The following is a 22,299-nucleotide window of genomic DNA, read 5'->3' on the forward strand; positions in this document are numbered from 1 at the left end:
CTCTGCTCGTGGCGAGCCTGGTCTTTTAGGCCGCAAGGGGCATGTGACGATGAAATGACCTGATTGACCGCAATAAATGTACAGCCGCTGGACGACGCGACGCTGACGTTCCTGGGGATCTAGACGTGTGTTACCAATTTGCATGGGCTCCTCAGGTGCAGTGGGGGGTGCCGAAGGAGCAGTAGGTGGTGCAGAGGGCGGGTGAGATGCTGACGGTGCGTTTCTCACGGTGGGAGTGATCTTGCGCACTTGAAAACTAGGAAGCAATTGAGGAGAAATTGGCTACATGTACCTAGGTCCCCGGAGTAGGGTTTGGGCGGAGGGACATGAGGTTCTTTGTACGGGAGGTGGGGTGGCTGGGAGGCTGCGGGCTCGCAAGTAGTACTTACTGGGCAGTGGTCGGATTGCATCTTCGAAGAAAGGAGGGAGACTCGTTGCGTGAGGGAGTGTAGAGATTATTTATTGAATAGCTTTTTCTTATCGGCCTATGTGGGCGCCTTGGAGGGTGAGTGCATGTTTTAGTGCCTCCGGGATTTCTGGGTCCATTTGTGGCCAGAGTATTCTGTCATGATCAGATGGAGACTGGACCAAAGAGCAGGCGGAGGCTGAGAGGTTATGATGAACTGTAGTATTGCAGGATGGCTCATGACAGATGACATGGTTTTACTCTCTATAGTTGATAAACTGTTGACAGAACACAAGAGCGAACTATGGGTATTTGCATTATGCAAAGTTAAAATAATCATAAAATTTACTTTTTTTTGGGCGGCACGGTGGCCGGCTGGTTAGAGCGTCAGCCTCACTCACAGTTCTGAGGACCCGGGTTCAATCCCCGGCCCGCCTGTGTGGAGTTTGCATGTTCTCCCCGTGCCTGTGTGGGTTTTCTCCGGGCACTCCGGTTTCCTCCCACATCCCAAAAACATGCATGAATTGGAGACTCTAAATTGCCCGTAGGCATGACTGTGAGGGCGAATGGTTGTTTGTTTCTATGTGCCTTGCGATTGGCTGGCAACCAGTTCAGGGTGTACCCCGCCTCCTGCCCGATGACAGCTGGGATAGGCTCCAGCACGCTCGCAACCCTAGTGAGGAGAAGCGGCTCAGAAAATGGATGGATGGATGGATGGATGGATGACTTTTTTTTGTTTACAGATATGTGTTAAAAATAATTCAGTTAAGTCAAAGACACTACATAGTTGGAATTACCCATATGTATTCAAAATGTGAAGATTACATTTGACCTTTTCGTAACCACTAGTATGTAAAGGATGATAACATTGCTTTGTCTTTAGAAGCGACTGTTTTACTTGGATTTGTTGGCCATCATCTGAGCAGCAGATCCAGTATGTCATGGATGTCCATTTGTTAAAATAATGAAAAATATTTAAGTTTATTTAAATTTCACATATGATTGCCTTCAGACGGTTGTATTAACGATGAGGGGTCAGATTTGGTTCTTTCCCAGTCAAAGTTGGGGTTTGATGGGCCTACGATGCTCCAACCAAGTTGTGTCCGCTGTGCGAAGGCCTCATTTGTAGTGCCAACAATGACTTCTAGAGGTGCTAGTGCTGACGGACAGTCATATCCTATCAAAATTCCCACATTACAGTCTTGAAATGGTGGTAATTTGTCAGCTAAGTGTTCCAGATGTGGCCATTGTAGTGCGGTCTGACTGGTAGGAATCTGACCCTTATTCATTGGGATGAAGTCACGGGCGTAGGCTTGCTTAATCTGAATTTGACAATCCAAGTTTAGTCCTTTTACTTGTAAATCTTGAACATTCTTGCTTGCTATTATTGTGTCAGTTGCAGTCATAGTGCTCAGTTTTAGTTTAACTGATTGGATACCCACATTCAATTTATCAAGCACATCTTCCAAGATGAATGTTGAACTGCTCTGTGCATCTAATATTGCATAGGTAAGTACTTCCTTATCTGGCTCCACAATTGATGAGACAAAAACTGGAACAATACTTGATGTAGCAGAAGAACGTTTTGCTGATGAGTGAAATAGAACTTTGTTCACCCCTGCTTTTCTGTGGTCTTCTATGGGAGTAAAGTCATTGTTTGCAATATTTGCAGGTCTTTTCGTCGTGTTTGTATGCAGGCTAGTGGGATGACGACGGTGACATGTGCTACAAATGTGTCTTCGTTTACATTCTTTGATGAAGTGCCCCTTCTTTAGACATCCAAAACACAGATGATTGGCATGTATGAATGTTTTCTTACACTCGAGAGTCTTTGCTGCAAAGATGGGGCATCTAGTGATGTCATGACCTTCCTTTTTGCAAAATAAGCACAACATCATTTTGCTGCTGGACACTAGTTGGGGTGTGGTATTCTTTGGTAGTGTACTTGTTTTGGGACTCCTCTTTTGCTTTAGTGATCGATGGTCCCAGGATTTGTTGGTCATAATGGGTGGTGAGGCGATATGACTGCAGAGAGTCTGTGATTCTGTTTTCAGAAACTCTGTGAAACAAGCAAAATCAGGATATTCCCCACTGGTTTCAAGTTCATCAACAACAATTTGACTCCACTTTTGGGTAATCCATTGAGGCATTTTTTCAAGTAACTTAAAGTTTTCCTCGCAACTGTTCAAAAAGTCTAGTTCTTCACCATGTTTAACTGCTCCACTGCAGCTTTTTAAGAAGTCTACAAATGCTTTTAGTGCCAGCGGATCATTATCTTTGATCTTGGGCCATCTCATCAGCTTTTCTCTGAACACCCTTTCCAGTAGAGAGGGGCTGTAAGTTCTTTCTTGGAGTACTGCTAAAACGTCTTTGCGTGACTTTTTTCTATCGCTGTGGAGGAAACCTTCCACAGCTTGGCGTGCATCACCAACAGGACAATTTTTCAGTGTCACCATCTTCGTTGTCGGTAGGGATTCTCTGTCAATAGAAGACATTTTCCGGTCAATACATTTCAGGGGTTTACGACTGAACGTTGGTGGCTGTGGAGCTTGTGGAATATTCATGCATATTGAGCTTGCTTGAGCCAGACCAAAAGGCTCCTGAGCTACGGAAATTTCTGGAGATCCTGGTTGAGGAAGGACTGCTGCTACATCTGGGTTTGTTGTTGTAATACCTTTAGTTTCTTTTTCTGTAGCGTTAACCTCAATTTCATCCACGTAATAGTTAAGACTTTTGCATGTCTTCACAAGTATTGGATGATTCTTGTTTTCCTTTTCTGCTTGTAACTGTTGCAATTTAGTTCGTTTCTCTTCAAGTCCGAGCTTCATCTCAACCTCTTTATGCTTAATTTCCAACAGCAGTGCTGCCTCTCGAAGTTTCCATTCCTTCTGCTTCAATTCTGACAACAACATTGCCTCTTTAAGTTTCCATTCTACTTCTTTCTGGTTCATTTCTGACAGTAACATTGCCTCTCGAAGTTTATAGTTGCTCTCCCATTTGTTGAGTTGTTCCTGCTGAGCTTCTCCATCAACTCTTCTGCTGGAGGCAGTACTTGAGTTTGAAAGCTCACTGGATCTTGGAGACTCTGAGATTACTGGAGAGCGGTCTCCTCCTTTTGCTGGGTGTGACATTTTGTTTATGTGGATCTACTGTAGCTTACAGTACATTATTATATAACTGCCATTGACGGCTGTTGAATTCAAATATCCATGTTAACACGGAGGACTGGCAGTGAATGAGTTAACCCAGATGGCAATCCAGACTGCCAACAATCAGTATAGTCCTTTGGCACCTTCTTCAAAGCGCTGTCTTGTCCCTGTAAGTGTAGAATTCATTCCAGATCTTGATTTGAGTTTTAAATGTGGTGATATTTTGGCATTATCACACTGCTGCTTGACTTTTAGCAGCATCTTTGTTCCTCGAGAAAGTAAAAACAACAGAAGAATAAAAAAAGATGAAAAAAACATTCTGTATCTTCCCATTTCACAAGTAGGCAATTCCAATACAAACTATGTCAGCTATAGTGAAGCAGAACATATTATGGATGCAAGTGAGTGTTTTTATGGAGGTTACGTACCAAGTTGTACTTATCGCTCGCTGATTCTTGTGCCGTACCTTTCAGCATCTTCCCTAAGAATTTTCGAAAGTGTGCAATAAACCCCAAACGTGCGGCTGCTCTATATTATGACATCACCCCACATCATCTAAATTCGTTTTTCCATATTGAAACAGGTTTATGTCACCTTAAAGGCTTACATAGCAATAAAGAATTGCATCAGCATAATTTTCACAGCTTTGATAAATTGAGAACCTGTAGTCAGCCTAGGCAGCCAAGTTTTATTATTTAATATTCCAATCACTTTAAACAATTTGTCATGTTTTATTGGACTTATCTTCCCTACAAGCACATTAGTAAGTCATTAATGCAATTTAAATCTGCTTCTACTGTGTGGCCAACATCATATTCAACATCAGGTTTCTTAGTTCATTTAGGTATTGTGTTTTTACGAGTGTGTGTGTGAGCGTGTATGTTTTAAGTCAAGTTCTTTTGACTTGTATGTGTGCATGTCTGTGTCCTTGTGGACAAGTGGTCAGGCTGGTTAATTTGAATTAATGTAAAACACTTTGGACTGCAACGTATGTATGAAAAGTGATATATAAATAAAGCTTGATTAATTGACTAAGAAATCAGGAGAAATAACAGCAAAACAAAGAAGTCTGATTTGCGCAAATTGCCCCTGCATGCCCCCATGTTTTTTTTTTTTCGTTTTTTTTAAACTGAAAAATACAGCTGAAACACTGTGATAAAAATCTGTCTTTGATTTAGATCGGAAATGTGGGCTGTGAGTAAACGCATGTGTGCTTATGTGTACGATCTGCATAAGGGTAAGTTTGGGAGAGACTTGCACTGTGTAACTGAGATCATATTTCCAGGCAGGCTAGACCAGCTCTTGACTCAATCACGGCTGGCCCCATGTATGGGGTAGACCTGAGTGCATATCACTGTTTGACACTGTCTGCTGCAGTTTGGTTTCCTGGTTCGAGTAAAAAAAACAGATGTCAAAAAGGGGATAAACTACAGCCTGACAAAAGCACCTTTTTTCCCCAGATTCTTTTGGCCATTGACAAAGTCCAACAGAAACTTGAATGCAGAAGTGAAGAGCAATGCCACACTTCCTACTAAAAAAACACTACTGCTACTATTGCAATGCTTTCGGTTAAACAGGAAGTATAGTCTGCCTGATATATTCATCTTGAAAAAAAAAACATGAATTATTCGATAAAAAACTAGTTTTTATCAGTTACAATAATAACAATTGATGGGATTGCATTCCAGTACAATTTGATGGTTTGTTTACATGACAACAACATAAAGGGGTCTTTTCTCTGCTTTTTTTAAATGCACAAACGACATTGTCAACACTTTCCTTGGTCACACAGCCCTGCATAAATGACTAAAAATACTGTAACACATGCCAGGCCAGTAGTTGCGGACGGCACATTGTAAAGAAATCTTACATGTGTGTACGCTAACCCAGGGCACAGTTAATCGAGATCACGATTTTGGCTGCCACAATTAAATTAATCAGCGAGTTTTACAATTTAAAATGCGGCTTTTGAAGCACTTTATTATTAACCAGTAGTCAGCAAACCATCTGGGTTTCGAAAGCATGGTTCAGGCTTCATGAATCTGCCTTAATCACAAGCGAGCGGCGCCAAGCGCATCCTGCAGCGGGCGCCCCAGTCAATTGGTGGAATGACAAGAGCGAGTCATGCCAGGAGAAGAAAGTGCGGCAAAAATTGGAGATGAGGAGCTAGTGCCTCGAGAAGGGATTAACATCCGTTTTCTGGACGTTTCGATTCAGAGCAAGTGATGCTAAACAAGTCCAGCAGAGTTGACTGCCCAGCACGGTAACACAAATAATCTGTTCTACCATCTGAAAAAATGGCCGAAAACTAGGGATGCACAATAACGTTTTTTTCTCCAAGCCAATAACGATAACCAAAATGATTTTAATGGTTTATATCAGGGACCCCCAAACTGATGGAAAGCTGGAGAGGGGACCCCCACTTGTGTATATTGTTTGTTTTCTTGTTCTTTTCATGGTCACTACACACAAGTACAATGTGATTGAAATGAGATGCCATTTATAAATGTACCTGCAATCAATACTAAGATATTCAAATAATACACAGGTTCAAATATTCATGTTTTTTGTTTTAAACAATGTAAGAACGGGCGATCATTTGTGCTAATGTTCATTTGAAGACAGTTGAATTTGTGGCTGGGCGAAGAGTGCTGGGGGGAGTGTTGGTGCCAATCGAGAAAGCCGGCAGATGCGCGTCATTGGTGGATGCATGCTCGCGCATTCCCCCGCTGAACGAAGGGCTGTTGTGTGTTTTGATGTTAATTCCACTTGTAGAAGATAAAATGTATTATCCGGTGAGCGAACGTTGGAAAGGAAGATAGAGGCAGAGTGGCATTTGCAGGGGTTAGCTGCTGTTACCTTAGCTGTTAGCCCATCGCGACAACCCCACGTCCAGATGCGGCCAAACCGCCCCCGCTTGCTCATCTGTCGGCTTGAGATGCTAAGCTTCGTAGGCTGCTGGGTCTTGCCGCGAGCGTCGTAGTTACTCAAAGCAACTCAAAGTCACTGGATAATCATAATTTCAGCTGGCGATCATATGCTAATTTACTGTGGATATTGACCATTTTTGATGTCGTAGGTGAAGAATTTGGGTCAAAAACCATTACTGTTATGAACCAATGGAACATTTGCTGGTGTGCGGTGGTGAGTGGCGACGAGCGCGCCGCAGATTGATATGGTGCTTGTTATCGGTCCAGGTTTATTTTTTGTATTGGACCAATCTGTGTGATGTCATTTTTTCCAATATCAAGCCCGTTAATTATTGTGCACCCGAACTGAAAACATTACCATTTCAAAGTACTGAAGAAGAAATATGTGATCCCCTCACGCAATTATTTCTCCAAAGTGGCATTAGCTACACTGTATCAGAATCAGAATCATCTTTATTTGCCAAGTATGTCCAAAACACACAAGGAATTTGTCTCCGGTAGTTGGAGCCGCTCTAGTACAACAGACAGTCAATTTACAGAACACTTTGGAGACATAAAGACATTGACAAAAAACAATTGTGCAAAAAGATGCAGAGTCCTCTAGCACTTAGAGCAGTTCGAACGACTAATATTGCAATAGTCCGGTGCAATGACCATTGTGCAAAGGGCGCTGAGACTTCAAGGAGTGTATGCGGTTTAAAGTGACGAGTAGTGCGATCATCTGGGACAATGTCGATTGTGCAAATGTTGCAGATACTCCTCAATCAGTGTGCAAATGGAGCAGATGCTACTCTGGCATGAGTGGCCAGTATATGCAAATAGTGCAGCATGGTGAGACAACTACAGTGAGTGCACGAGTCATACATAATTGGCCCCACAGAAATGTGACAACGAACTCAAGTCAAAAAATTGCCAGCTTATTGTAATGGAATGATAGGTTAGGTGTTTAAGAAGTTGATCGCAAGAGGGAAGAAGCTGTTGGAATGTCTACTAGTTCTAGTTTGCATTGATCGGTAGCGCCGACCTGAGGGAAGGAGCCGGAAGAGCTGGTGACTGGGGTGCGGAGGGTCCGAGAGGATTTTGCATGCCCTTGTCTTAGTTCTGGCAGCGTGCAAGTCCTCAATGGTGGGTAGGGGGGTACCGACAATCCTTTCAGCAGTTTTGATTGTCCGTTGCAGTCGGAGTTTGTCCTTTTTTGTAGCAGCACCAAACTAGACTGTGATGGAAGAACACAGGACTGATTCGATGACCGCTGTGTAGAACTGTCTCAGCAGCTCCGGTGGCAGGCCGTCCTTTCTCAGAAGCCGCAAGAAGTACATCCTCTGCTGGGCCTTTTTGAGGACGGAGTTGATGTTGGTCGCCCACTTCAAGTCCTGAGAGATTGTAATTCCCAGGAACTTGAAGGTCTCGACGGTTGACACAAGGCAGCTGGACAACGTGAGGGGCGGCTGTGGCGAAGGATGCCTCCTGAAGTCTACGATCATCTCTACAGTCTTGAGCGTGTTCAGCTCCAGGTTGTGTCGGCCGCACCACAGCTCCAGCCGCTCCGCTTCCTGTTGATATGCAGACTCGTCACCGTCCTTGATAAGGCCGATGACAGTGGTGTCATCTGCAAACTTCAGGAGTTTGACAGTCGGGTTCGCTTAGGTGCAGTCGTTCGTGTAGAGAGAGAAGAGCAGCGGAGAGAGGACACAACCTTGGGGCGCCCCAGTGCTGATGCTGCGTGTGGATGAGGTGGCCTCCCCCAGCCTGACCTGCTGTGTCCTGCCCGTCAGAAAGCTGTAAATCCACTGGCAGATGGCAGCTGAGACGCTGAGCTGGAGAAGCTTGGTTGAAAGGAGTTCAGGGATGATGGTGTTGAACGCTGAGCTGAAGTCCACGAACAGGATCCTCGCGTAGGTCCCTGCACTGTCGAGGTGTTCTAGGATGAAGTGCAGTCCCATGTTGACTGCATCATCCGCAGACCTGTTCGCTTGGTAGGCAAACTGAAGGGGGTCCAGCAGGAGACCTGTGACACTCTTGAGGTGGTCCGGCACGAGACGTTCAAAGGACTTCATGACCACAGATGTCAAAGCGACAGGCCTGTAGTTATTCAGACCAGAGATTGTAGGTTTCTTGGGGACTGGAATGAGCGTTTGAAACAGGATGGAACTTCGCACATTTCCAAAGATCTGTTGAAGATCTGAGTGAAGACTGGAGCGAGCTGGTCCGCACAGACTTTGAGGCAGGATGGGGACACATGGTCCGGGCCTGCCGCTTTGTTAATCTTCTGTTGTTTGAAGATGCGTCTCACATCCTGTTCATGGATGGTTAACGCAGAAGTCAGAGGTGTGGTTGTGGTCGCGGGTGCGGCCGGGTGGGTGTGTGGTGTGAAACTGTCCTTTTCAAATCTGCAGTAGAAGGTATTCAATGCGTTGGCTAGTGTGCTATTGTTCTCAGCTTGGGGGGATCATCGCTTGTAATTAGTCAGCGATTGGAATGCATGCCAGACTGATTTAAAGTCGTTTGCGCTAAACTGTTTTTCCAACTTTGCTGCATAGATCCTCTTTGCAATGTTAATTTCTTTCGTCAGCTGGTTTCTAGCTCGATTATACAGGGCCCTGTCCCCGCTCTGATATGCATCCTCCTTAGCTTGGCGAAGCTGCTTAAGTTTAGCAGTGAACCACGGCTTGTTGTTGTTGAATGTGGGAAATGATTTTGTTGGTACACAAACCTCTTCACAGAAACTGATATAGGATGTGACAGTGTCCGTATATTCATCCAGGCTGCCAGCTGAATTTTCAAAGACACTCCAGTCTGTGCAGTCTAAACAGCTTTGAAGTTCCATCTCGGCTTCATTGGTCCACTTTTTGACTGTTTTCACTGTAGGCTTCGCACATTTAAGTTCTTGCCTGTACGTCGGTATTAAGTGAATTAAGCAGTGATCAGACGAGCCCAGGGCTGCACGAGGTATAGCACGGTATGCGTTTTTTACCGTAGTGTAGCAGTGGTCTAAAGTATTATTTTCCCTGGTAGGACAGTCGATGTGCTGCTTGTATTTAGGGAGTTCGTGGTTGAGTTTAGCTTTGTTAAAGTCCCCGATAATAATGAGGGGTGAGTCCGGGTGTTTTCTTTCAATTTCGTTGACTTGTTCGGCGAGTGTTAGCAATGCGGCGTTCGTGTTAGCTTGAGGCGTAATATAGACTCCAGCCAGTATGAACGATGCAAACTCACGTGGCGAGTAAAATGGTTTACAGTTTAAGAATAGTGACTCCAAATGCGGGCTGCAGTGTGTGCTGAGCACCGTGACGTCCGTACACCATTTTTCGTTGATATGGAGGCATATCCCGCCGCCCTTTGTTTTCCCCGATGATTCTATGTCGCGGTCCGCTCGATGAATGTTGAAGCCGGGAAGCGTGACGGCGCCATCGGGTACAGCGTCGCAAAGCCAGGTCTCCGTGAAGCACATGGCCGCGGAACGTCCGAAGTCTTTACTGGTCTTTAACAGAAGGTGAAGCTCGTCCATTTTGTTGGGTAGGGAGCGTACATTCGCGAGGTGGATCGACGGGAACGCCAATCTGTGTCCTCTCTTGCGTAGTTTCACCTGAATGCCGGCTCGCTTCCCTCTGTGGCGCCGCTTCCGTCTCCATGCGCCGAAAACCGCGGACGCCGCTCCGGTGAGTAACTCGGGGAAAAAACTGAGTGGATATTCGAAAGTTGGTGACAGAAAGTCCGGAGTAGCCTCCTTGATGGTTAGCAGGTCTCCCCTTGTGTAAGTGAGTCGTGTAAGGTCTCCAAAGACGGGCGAAAAACACAAAAACAAAGACAATACTAGAGAGCGCGTTACCGAGGCGACCACACTGGTGACAAGGATTGTTAATATTGAACTATGCATTACGGTTTCCGGTGTGGTGGCCTCAGTGTTGCATCTCTGCTTTTTGCAGATGATGTGATTCTGTTGGCTTCATCAAACTGTGATCTCCATCTCCCACTGGAGCGGTTTGAAGCAGAGTGTGAAGCGGCTGGGATGAAAATCAGCACCTCCAAATGTGAGACCATGGTCCTCAGTGCCCTCTCCAGGTGCCCCAAGGTCAAGGTGCTCTTCTTTTATTTACATAAAGGCAATGAAAATGGCGCCATTTAATAATACATGTGATGAGAAAGCCGTTACTCTGCACAGACATTTTAACATTAGAAAAGCTGTCATTTGCTTTTCAGTGCTTGAATCAGTATTCTTACAGTATTTTCTCTCTTTTGCTGTGAGCTTAGATGCAAAAGAAAAGAAGTGGAGCACAATGGTTAACAGCACAATTAACGTTTTGGACAGTGATGCTCTTCCGGATTAAAGATCATATTTAGCAAGTGAAAACAGTAACACCATAGTTTTTGAAAACTTTTTTTTAGCTTTCCATACTGTGTGAACATCCCCTAAAACAAAGTCTAAAAAGGAAATACATTTAATATATCAGGTAATTGTATCAAATAAAGACTTTATTGTCATCATTGAAATAGAGTTTTTGTTTCATTTCATGATATGGATCCTCTAATAAACTTAACACTGGAAAGTTTTACGTGTATCAATAAACCATGAAGGCCCCACGTGAAAGTATCACATGAAATAATATTCCCAACTCGATATACAGTATTGTGCATCGTGCTTTTAAAAGGAAAATGTGCTGTTCTTTTAGAAGTCTTTGCAAGGCTTTATTATGAAAAAAAATTTCAAATATTTCGGTGGTATTTGACCATTCAGTAGCTGATTGTCACACAATACAGTTTCATAGCATCAGAGATCATCCCACACTGGTTGGAAAACTCAGTATGTGTGGGCGGATATTACGTACTTCTGGTTTAATTGCGATACTACCTGTCGCCCTTGTTCGCTCTTGTGTTTGATCCCCTATCCCTTATGGGATAGAAAGAACATCTCATCCACAGCATCATAATGTACAATCATATAAAGGGTCCGTTAAATCGAGGCAGCGTATCAAGATTTAGCTCCTGAGTAAAATATTGTTTTTGCAAGTTACACTGTAGGAATGCATCACAGATGCAAGTACTCAGCAGGATAATTTATACAAAAAAAAAAGTGAACATTTTTGCTGCGTGAGTAGACGTTAAAGAAAATCTAAAAAAAAAAGTTCGAATTAGTAAGCAGTTTTCATAATGTCAACCAAGATATGAAAATCGTTTTCCTTTACTGTGATGTGCGATTATTATACAGCAAAAGACCATAATATCCTGACTGTGTTGTCTACTGCTCTCCTTCAAGATGTGGCTCGCTCTACTGTGAGGGTGCACATCAAACACATTAGCCTGGGGCTGATTAGATCCAATTCCATTTTGTTACCAAGACCTGCACTTATTTTCTGACATTTACCATACAGAGCCCTTACAGAGGCCTCCCTATCCCAGTCAGAAGCTGAGGAATGGAACGAACTGACTCAAGAGCATCTGACTTCCATTGCCGGGTGCAGCTTGTGTGTTCCATTTAGCCACTGGTATTCTGAGAAGATGCGCAGCAGCATTACCAGAAGCCCGCTCTCAAACACATGATGTCATTGAGGTTCAATCATTACAGCCTGGAGATGATTCTGTGCTGAGCTCGGTGAGTTCCCATGCTTCTTCCTTTTTGGAAGCTACAACATGCATACAAAAGCTAATGGCTCTCAATGAATCTGATTGCAGAAGGTGAAATCTAGAAGTGGTAACACATTCATTGTGACGCATGTTTCCCTCACTTCTCATTTTAGAGCAGTGGTTCTTCACCTTGTTGGAGGTACCGAATCCCGCAATTTTCATATGCGCATTCACTGAACTCTTCGTAATTGGAAAAATAAAATATGATTTTTTTTTTTTTTTCAAATTCAAACTACATGAAATAAATACAAATAGAGGCATCATTCGCGCCAACCTGACAACACAGTGTTTATTGTTGTGCACTTGCCAGTGTGACGTAGCCAAATGCATGAAGATCGATTGAAGGAGCGCCAAAGATAATGATGATGAAGTCTGCAAAAAGACGACAGCAACCTGCATGGTTTGCAACTCCTGTATTAAAGACACAACAACAAAGACGTCGAACTTCATCCGTCACTACAAATCTCACAAAGACAGGTAAGTTACTATATTTTAACAGTTTAGCTAGCTGGTCAAACATTAAGTAGCACAACGTTTTAGTACAGCTAAGTAACGTTACTAGGTGTGGGACGCTTTATGATAATTGTCGGAACGTTTTGTTTCGGTTCATAGGCACGCAAAAGTCTCTCTTTTTCTCTCTCTCTCTCTCTCTCGTGCACTCTAGAGCAGAAAGTAGCCCCGGACATATAATGCCTAATTCTGAATGCAGAAGTGAAGCGGCGTTGCTGGTGTTGTGGAGATAAAAAAATTATTAAAAAAAGTTGCTTCAGACGTTTGCGAGAATGATGAGCTAGAAGATGCCAGGTGTGTTATAGGTCTGTTGTATCAGATCACTTTGCATTACGATCACGGCGATAAAAACGATCACGCCGATAAAAATGTCCCTGACAAAAGTGCGGTCAACTATTACTCAGTACAGTACAAATTGTCAGTAGCCATGTGCGAATATCATTTTCATACTACTGAACGTGTTTATTGAACTGTCACCATCAAAATGTCCTCTGTTGTGTCGGATCTGCGATAAAGCTGTCTGCACTATGTTTTTAAAATTGAGACCACAGCATATGAAACATAACCTTTAATGACAATTGTCAATTGTCCAGAGTCGCTGTTTCTAAATAAATTCACAAACCCGACTGAGTGATTGAATGCAGATTTTGTTCACATTACGTTTTTTTGAAGGATGGCAACATTTTCATATCATGTATGATTTCCTTAATTATGAATCGCCTTTATTCTCCCTCAACCCATTAGGTACACATCTAAATATATTTGACCAACAGAAAACAGTCTTGGCTTTTGCTTAATTGTGTTCTCTTAAGAACCGTAAAACGTTACAAGGCTGTCACCAAAATGTAGACAGCATAGTTTGTTCAGAAATAAAGTTGAGTGAAATTGAGTTTGAAATACAACTTTAAAACAATTGAGTGCAATAAATTCAATCAATCATAATCTTAGTTGTTGTACATTTACATTTTATAAGGTTTGGATACTTTTTTTAGTCTAAAAACATTTGATTATTGCTCCATTAAATGTTGCGACTGGAGCAAGATTGAATGACTACACTCGATTGGCTTTAAATTTAGTGATGACTCGACTCGACTTGCTTGATTTTATTATTTTTTTGGCACTTGCTTGAGACTCGAAGGTTATGACTTGAGACTTGCGTGTCCCTTGCACATATGTGACTTACTCCCACCTCTGATAAAATAATGTTTTAGGTGGTAACTTGCAGGTTCTTTCACTTTCATTTTACGCTGATGTAATTGCTGTTATAGGTCAAGTGTGTCCATATATTCATATATTAGTCAGCTATTATTTCTTATCACAGTGTATGATAAAAATGTACAACCCATTGTGTCGATGGCGTGTTCTTCCCACGGGCTATTGCAAGTTTTAAAGGAGGGAGCGGATGTTCACATTTAGATAAGGTCAACAATACAGCATTGCATGAATAAAACCACGCGGCTCTATTGAAAATAGATCTCAGCAACTGGAGTGACTTTGTCACTTAAGATAAGGAACACAGGTAACGCGTTCCAAATAGGCCATCTGCTATACTCACAACCAACAACACAGGCTCGTAACATGCATCAAATCGTACCAGCGTCAGCCGAGACAAAGGCAACGCAATAAAATGAAACAATCTGCTGCTTTGACACTACGAGCTGGAGAGCTCGCCATTTCGCTGCGAGGCCAGGGGCAAGAATGTGCTCTTTGAACCAGCTTTATCTAACGGCGTAGCAGCATGCGCACAGCACGCACCAAGTCTCAGAGCTGGCCCAGGGACCGTTTGCGCCGAGCGTGGGCACATCAGACGTGGGGCCACCGGGTCAGGGAGCTGGCATTCTCACCCCTGGCACAAGTTGCTCCCCTTGGGGGCGTAGGAGCTGACACCAGGATCATGGGGAGCACCAGACAGACAGGGGCCTACCAAACAGCTTGTGACCATAACCAACAGTGTCGGAGAACAATGAATGCAATTATTTACAAGAACACAGTCCAAGTCTCTTTTAGGCTCTCCCTATTACGCATGTTTACTCTCGCTCTCCTTTTGGGGAGCAGCAAGGAGGGGCTGTGACCCTGTCTGTACAGTTCTCAGCGGGATTTTTCATGGTGCCCAGGGCTACCCAGCTATTCATGCTCTATTGCCGTCAATGTCCAGCTGCAGCCTTTTTCCTACCAAGCGCACATTTTGACAAAAAGGTCAAGGGAGAAACATCAAACCACGTCAAACTGTTCAGATGTACAAAACGGAAGGAAATTGAATGGGACAGTGTTGCGGGTTCAAACAATAATATTGGAGAGTAACGACTTGTGTTCATTCATTTCTGTGAAAGAAAATCTATTTTCCATTCAGTTTGTCAAACAGGCCGAATGAATACGTATGAATCGTTATTGCTACTCGCACAGGCATATTTATGTGGAGCATCTACACATGTAAATATTATTGGCCAAGTCCTAACTTAACAACATGAATATCTATTAGTTTGAAGCTGTGGCTGCACTGCACTTGGTGTTTCCAAGATTTTAACTCCCATCACAGAGAGCCAGAAAAGCTGAATATTATTCATACTTTTGAATGTAATGTAACAAACTCCGCCAATGACTTGGCGATTGAGTGAAGAGCCTCCACCAATAATCATTTGGTTGCATGGTGGGTGGAGCTGTGATTGTACATAGAAAAATGATTATATATATTGCCAGATGTAGATATATTGATAGCCGCGTGTCTGATTCACAATTCAGAGGTTGTGGGCTTGAATCTTTGCTCAGGCCCTCCTGTGGAGAGTTTGGATGTTCTCCCACGTGCTAGCACAGGTTTTTGCTGGGTTGGCGACTTCAGCTTCCTCCACAACATGCATTGTAAATTAATAGAAGACTCTACATTGTCCAAAGGTGTGTCAGTGGGAATGTTTGTTTGTCTATACGTGCGCTGCAATTGGCCGGCGACCAATCCAGGGTGCACTTCGCAACAGGCTCTAGTTTACCCATAAACCCAACGAGGACAAATGGTACAGCAAATGGATGGATGAATTATTTAAAAATGTTTTATATTGGGAGATAATTTTGACCCACAACGACAACTCCAACAGTCAAACAGTATTTAGCAAAGTGCTCTTGAACTTTTAAAAGTCTTAAATTTGGTTTCCTTAAATCGACTGTTACCCTATTATCCGTGGTGCATCACACCTTCAACCATAACTTCTTTGTTTGTCATTGAAGTTAAAAGCAAACAAAAACATTGTGTTTAAATTAAACTATTAACAGCAGTTAACTATTTAGCATGGTAGTTAAGAATGTTAACATGTTGCTTAAAACATTACCTGCACACCTATTTGAGGTTTTATGACAAGTTTGACACTGGAACTGATTTATTGCTATTATTTTCTAAGGAACATCTTGTTTCAAAATCTGAGCAAATCTGAGGTTGACCTTGATTTTAGAGGTTCTTTCACACTACCGTGTGTTCACCCAGGAACAAAGTTGAAGTAGCCATTCAGTGAGTTTCATGATGTTGTTTTCCCTGAGGCTTGCTGTCACTTCCGCAGTGTCCAGATGACAGTAAAGTGTGGCAGAGGGTCCTTCCATAAACAACAAACAACAATTATCTTGTTTGCCAGCGTCTTGTGTCAAGTGGCACACAAAGCCAAGCCCGGCATCTGAGAGGCGTCTGCTCTTCTTTTTGCATTTAGCCTTGTCTCTTTCAATGGCTTATAAAAGTGTGGATGTGTGTGCACGCCCTCGGCTGTGGGTCTGTATTCACCGCACAGCGCAGGGCTTCTCTGTATTGTATTCTTCGGCTGGCGAGAAGAAAAAAGGCAGAAACAAGAGTGTGGGGGCAAGTGAGAAGGGGCTCCCAGCTTACTTGAGAACTGTAGGGAGTAGCCCAGATCCCAGCTGCCCAGGACTGGCTGACAGCTTCAGGCCGGTGCCAGCCAACCTCAGGCCTCAAGGAGACGGGCCAGACAAAGTGGGAGGAGAGGGATGTAAAAATTAGAAATAAATGTGTCTCAGCTATATTAACGATGTCTTTAGAGGCATACTAAAATGACATAAAGATGATGCAATATCGGAAACACAACAGAGCCATTTTCCTGATACTGACAAAAAAAAGCCTTTTCAAACAATAAGAGCAGTATCAGTGTTCATATTTTAAGAAGCACTGCAACATAGACCAGTGAACTTCCTGAGTAGCAACAAAATGCTGACCTACTATTAGCGGCCTGGATGCCTCTTTCTTCCTGGGGCCTGGGTACTTAGTGGAAAACAATGTTTATCTGGGACTGTTTAACACATTATTTGTGTAGAAATCAAGGAAGCGAGTTTATTTAGCAAATAATTACAGCTTTTTTTGCATCTGTGGCCAAAATAAGCTAGAGTTACAAACTATTAACTGGTGGTGCTTTTTCTGGCAAACACAATCAGTGAGTTAGAAATACACAATGCCCTGATACGATCACAACAAGCAATCAATATACACTTTGAAAAAGTGGATTTCTTTTCATAAGATTGATTTGCTCTTAAATTTAACATCAGATACTTATCAAAGTACAAATTCTCACGCTCTGTTGAAATTTACGGAAGAAAAATACTGTAGAACAGTCCATAGAAGAATACAAAAGGCCCATACTGTAAGTCAGTGATTCTCAACAGACAGAACAAATGACAGACAGAACAAATAAATGCTCTTCTCATGGATGGTAGGAAGTACATACAGTAATTAATGTATCCACTTTTTGTGACATTTTATATTTGTTGGTGTGCCGTGAGATTTTTCAATTGTAAAATATGTGCCTTGGCTCCATAAAGGTTGGAAATCACTGCCGTAAGCAGTAATTGCCTGCGGAAAACCCTCTCTCGTCTAGATACCATTGCCCCGGGAGTTGACCCAGGAATCAGCCCGGGGGTACAAAATCATGGCACCTGGCACACAGCTAACTTTATTAATTGGTCAACAGAGAAGACTATTCCTCTCTGGTACATCCCACCCATTATTTAGGTCTGCATTTTCCCGTCTGACTTTTCTGACAGAACGAACACATGCTTACATGATGGCACAATGGCTTACTGCAGCGTTAACATGAGTGAAAGGTCTGGTGGGTTCACAGCCGCGGACATGACAAGACAGGAAGTGAATTCCACTGTGAGAGGACATTATATGAGTTGAAAGTTCAGGGATGGAAGCTGTCGTGTATGATGTGGAATCAATGACCAGTCCAGGTGTCTGCACCTCCAATCACTAGTCTGTGGTATACAGGTTGGCTTCCAGTGCCGAAGACCAGAATGAGGTTGGACATATGTTTCCTACTTGAAACATTTCCTGGCGCACGATGGACGACCGGTTAGCACATGTGCCTCCTAGTTCCGAGGACCCGGGTTCAAATCCGGCCTCCCCTGTGTGGAGTTTGCATGTTCTCCCCATGCCTCTCCGGGTACTCCGGTTTCCTCCCACATTTCACAAAACTGCATGGTGGGTTGATTGAAAACTTGAAATTGTCCATAGGTGTTAATGTGAGTACAAATGATTGTTTCTCTATACTGTATGTGCCCTGCGATTGGCTGGTGACCAGTTCAGGGTGTACCCTGCCTCTCGCCCAGCGTCACCGAGGATAGGCTCCAGCATGGCCGTGGAGTTGGATGAAAATGTTGGTCCCCTGGATTTGCTTGGCCATAACCCAGTAGGCTGTGTTTGGATGAGTACCTCTACCACATTTACATTTACAATGACTAAATGTAAAAGTGTGACATGAAATGTGTTTTGTAATAAAAACATGGTTGTTGCCATAAAGAAGTGTTCTTCTCTCGGGTATTAGACATTTTATGGCCTAAAAATATAATAAATAAATGTAAATGTAATAAAATATAATGTTGGACCATTTGATTTTTATAGACAATGTTCCAGTCATTTACAGTAAATAGGCAACACTTCATATTTTAGTAAGTGCCTATCTACTTCTCCAAATAGCAAACCAAAGCATGGATAAGATTGATATGGAAGAACTACTAATACTACGACTTACTACACATCTGAAGCAAGCTAATTACATCATGTCTACATCAACCGCAGGAGAAATCGTAGAATGAAAGAACATGGAGGCCAGCGTAAAATCTCCAGGCCTATAATATCAATCATTTGAATAATTATTTAAACATGTGACTTACATTTTAAATCTGCTCAGATGTAAGATCGCTTATGATGTCTTTCACATATTGCAGAGAATCGATTTCCAAGAATGGGGTGCACATACAACGGACTTTCTGATGCCTGTTTGTTCCATTGTGTGATTCCCTCTGAGAGTGGTTTGTATCCACGTCTGGGTAGCCATCTGTAGCATTAAAAAAAAAACATTGTAAGAACAGGAGCTATAGTGTCTACCATTTAAGCTTCTCTTTCCCCACAGCACTTTGGACACCTGATGTCTAGTGAATGAGTGTCCCCGTGCCAAAACCACCCGGTCTAGCCCACCCTGTCACTGGCAATAAGACAGCCAAGCTGACAATTATTATCTACCTCACTGCCCTTGCTAACAAGCTGACATGATAGGCAGCCTCTGTCTGGCTGGGTAACACAATTTATGTATACAAGAACTTCCCTGCGTATATATCTCAAGATCACAACCCAACAACAAAGGCGAGGTAGACTTAGTTGATTTCAAAAAAAAAATCTTTTACATCTGTTATAGATAGTAAAACAGTTTACAAAATGCCGTGACATAAATAAGCGAAAATTGAGACGTAATTGTGTTAACAATTTGTAGGCATGTTGGAAATGACAGAAATATTGAACAAAATAACAATTTGAAGTGTCTTCAACTGTGCGAGACGAAGACACAAAATATCATCATGAAAGTCATGACGGAAATCAGAACACTGAAGGCTCTTAAGTGATACCGAAACCAATGTAACATTGCACATAATGTCTAAAATGTTGAGACTCACCTACTGTACAACAAGGTACTGAATATCTTTAATCCCATAGATTTATTTGGGAGTTTGTTCATGGTTTATACTGTACTGTATATCAACCATGATACTATTTAAAAAGGGCAGACAGTAGTGTTCTTTGAAACTGTCTCAAATATGCTTTGTGAATAAAATATATATAACGTTGCCACCTCTCCATTGTTTTTAGATGGGGCAACCACAGACACTGCAACAATAAAGAACAATAAAAAGATGATAATAGCTCAGCCTGTGACCCAGATAGACTTCTTCAGACAGACACCCTCCATGTCAGTCTGAAACTGGAGTCTGAGAAACTCTGGAATTAAAAAATAAAAGAAGAAGGAAGTATTAGGAAATGTAATTATGGCCTGCAGATGTTGCAAACTAGTGATTTGGTGTGGTGTGGTGATGCGGATGACTACGTATCACAATCCATAACATGTATTGGTCTTGAAATCTAATATTGAAGGACACAGTATGCCGTTTCTCATATATCCCAGTTGCTCTTCCAATCCAGTGGCACTTGACACTTTGACGCAAACGATGAGTAATTCCAGAATTGGCTCATGCTTTTGACAGCTAAAGTGGAAGTAATGAACATTAATGAGTTAAAAATAAAATTCACATCTGTGCATCTTACATAACTACAGTCTGAGTGCATGTGACATATTTTTCACGCACATATTATTTAGTCAGTTTAGAGGTTTGAGATTGTGGCATGAAGTGGGTAATCCAGTCCTGACCTACAGTATATTCATCTTGGTGAGAAGCAGGAAGAGGGATGTTCAAAGGCAATGTCTCTCCCAAATATGCAATGTGTATAGATTTAATGGAAGTGAAAATGAGCCCTGGTCAATGAGAGTGGCAAGATGCTTTTAATGGCCACTTTTATAGTCAACCTTCCATCTGTGCAAAGAAACATGCTGAATTTGGTCACACAAACAGTTCCCTTCAGATTATGGTTTGCATTCAAATGAGCACTCTGGTTATGGTTCACACAAATCTATATTTTGGGGAAAATTGACTAGGGGATTATACTTGTAATTCATTTGAGAGAGTCAATACAAAACAAATCTGTCACACAATGTATGACCTTGATTGAAGCTTGATACATTGATTGTTAGAGAAGCCTTTAAGATAGGATTTACTTATTTCAATGTTCAAGTGACCTGATTAGATTTTTTTTCCCCCCCATGTGACAAAGTTCAGATACGTTTCATGCCAGTCTGAGCAGAAAAACCTTTGGTACCCTCTGATCCCAATCACTTTAGGAGTTTAGTACACACACGCGCACACACACACACACACACACACATTCATATTTCATATGGATTAGGAAGCAGATATAAATCAATCCATCCATCCATTTTCTGAGCTGCTTCTCCTCACTAGGGTCGCGGGCGTGCTGAAGCCCATCCCAGCTATCATCGGGCAGGAGGCGGAGGACACCCTGAACTGGTTGCCAGCCAATCGCAGGGCATAAAATCTTCTTCATATCTTCTTTACATTTGCTGGACTGAAGCTCCTCTTAATAAGTCAACTTATTCAACAATAAATCCCAAGTAGAAAGTTTGCTAGAAAATAACAAAACGAATCACCAAGAAAACTTTACTTTTAGTTCATGATAACCCCTCTTGCGACCATCAACAGAGCTGAAACATAAAAACTTGGAAGGGTGCCGCATTCCCAAAGTCGAAATGACGATTTGTCTCAGCTTGGATGAGATCCTAGATGTTGTTGACATCCAAGTCAATGAGATAGTCAGGGTTATTCAGACAAACTAGCTCCTTCCTGGCTCTGCTTGCTTGTTCTCACAAGATCCAACACATGCATAACCACTCTTCCCTGTCGAACAAGAGGATCAAGGATAGGACATTTTAAACAAGCGGATTCAGAAGGTGCTGCTAAATTTTGGGATTGCCTTGATGGCAGAGCATCTTGAATTGGCAGATGACACTATTGTGAGTGTAATGCACGGATGGGCAACTGTGATGATCGCAAGGGCCATAAATGCTTTATAAAGCCTGCCAGTGTCAGCCTGTGCACACCTACAGTACCACCTTTGGAGTTTGTCTTTGTTCTTTTTCTCTTTAAGTAAAAAGCAAAAATATACTTTATGTTCGAAATGATTAATGATTGTGAATTGAAATGTATTACGCCATGTGATTGACCGGCTGTCTGTCCTGGGTGTACCTCCCCTCATCTTACGTCAACTGGGATAGGCCCACCCATCATCTTAAACAGGACAAGCAGTCGAAATGAATGAAATGTAGAATACAAACATGCATGCATTATATGAATTAATTTACAAACACCTAATATTTGTATTTATTAATAGACCTGAACAGACTTACATTTGTTTCCAATAATGAGGCATTTTATTTTTGAACAAGACATTAAAATGAGTGTCAAAATGTCTTTGCCAGCTCTTGGCTACTTGATGTCTATATGGAGACTCAAATAAACTTAACTGGCTAATTTTGAGAGATGGCACACTAAATTCGTTGTGAAACTGCAAAAGCAATGCCACAATTCATGCATTAGTAGAAATAAGATATGCTAGCAAAGGACAACAAATGTTTTTACTTCTGGCATATGGTTGGTGGCGACTGTATGGAGATGCATTTTATTGTTAATTTGTTGTTTATTATTCAGTGGACAGAGGGCAGTCAGGAAAACAGACTGCTGCGGAAAAGTGGAGATTGCGGTGGTAAGTACTGCAGTGTCCAGCAGTAAGAAACATCAA

The 22,299-nt window shown here is 42.4% G+C and overlaps 1 protein-coding gene across 1 annotated transcript in view; it reads right to left on the bottom strand.

The window, feature by feature from the left end:
* ccnd2a (cyclin D2, a) overlaps positions 1-22,299 on the bottom strand; it is a 207,454-nt gene that overhangs the window by 102,929 nt on the left and 82,226 nt on the right. Inside the window, exon 2 of the mRNA XM_061676320.1 lies at positions 18,771-18,934. The gene's annotated coding sequence lies outside the window, so the exon portion shown is untranslated. The remainder of the gene's footprint in view (positions 1-18,770; positions 18,935-22,299) is intronic.

This window comes from Phycodurus eques, chromosome 5 (genome assembly GCF_024500275.1).
Source record: "Phycodurus eques isolate BA_2022a chromosome 5, UOR_Pequ_1.1, whole genome shotgun sequence".
Classification (NCBI taxonomy): Eukaryota; Metazoa; Chordata; class Actinopteri; order Syngnathiformes; family Syngnathidae; genus Phycodurus; species Phycodurus eques.